Here is an 881-nt window from a genome sequence, read left to right on the forward strand (position 1 = left end):
AAAGAAGATGAATATCTGGGGATCCAAGAGCAAATTCGAAACAGATGATGGGAAGTTCTAACCAATCCTGAGATAAAGGTTGGAAGGAATATGGTTCAGGAATTCTACTCAAATCTGTGGTTAACAGATAAGCAAAGAATGACTGGAACTGCTTACCATACCTACAGAACCATGGTCAGAGGGAAAGTTATGTACTTCCATCTGGACAAAATAAGAGAAATCTTCAAATTACCTCAACTGCAAGATGACCCTGAATCCTTTAATAGGAGAATGGTGAGAGCAGATAAAGGGTTGGATCAAGTTCTAGAGGACATATGCCTCCCTGGAACTAAGTGGATAACCAATTCAAAGGGTGTCCCAAACCAACTCAAGAGGGGAGACCTCAAACCAATTGCAAGAGGTTGGCTAGACTTTATTGGGTGTTCCATATTGCCCATTAGCAACCGTTCTGAGGTCACTATCAAGAGAGCAGTGATGATTCATTGCATTATGCTTGGAAAAGAAGTGGAGATTCATCATGTGATTGCTTGTGAGATCTACACAATCGCAAATAAGAATTCCACTGAAGCCAAACTAGCTTACCCAAGCTTGATCTCCTTGCTCTGTAAAGAGGATGGGGTAAAGATGGGAGTAGATGAATTCATACCCATTGAACAACCAATCACCAAGAAGTCAATAGAAGGACAAATGCAAGACAACTCTAACAAGAGGAGGGCGCATGAATTCCTCCCTGAATTCCCAAGAATTGACTACTGGACCAGCCTAGAAGCATCTATCACCAAGTTGCAAGAGACTATGGAGCAACTGAAGGAAGAACAGCAGAATCAGAACTACATGCTCTGCAAATTGCTGAAGGAACAAGAGAAGCAGGGGCGTGAACT

Source organism: Arachis duranensis, chromosome 10, assembly GCF_000817695.3.
Source record: "Arachis duranensis cultivar V14167 chromosome 10, aradu.V14167.gnm2.J7QH, whole genome shotgun sequence".
NCBI lineage: Eukaryota > Viridiplantae > Streptophyta > Magnoliopsida > Fabales > Fabaceae > Arachis > Arachis duranensis.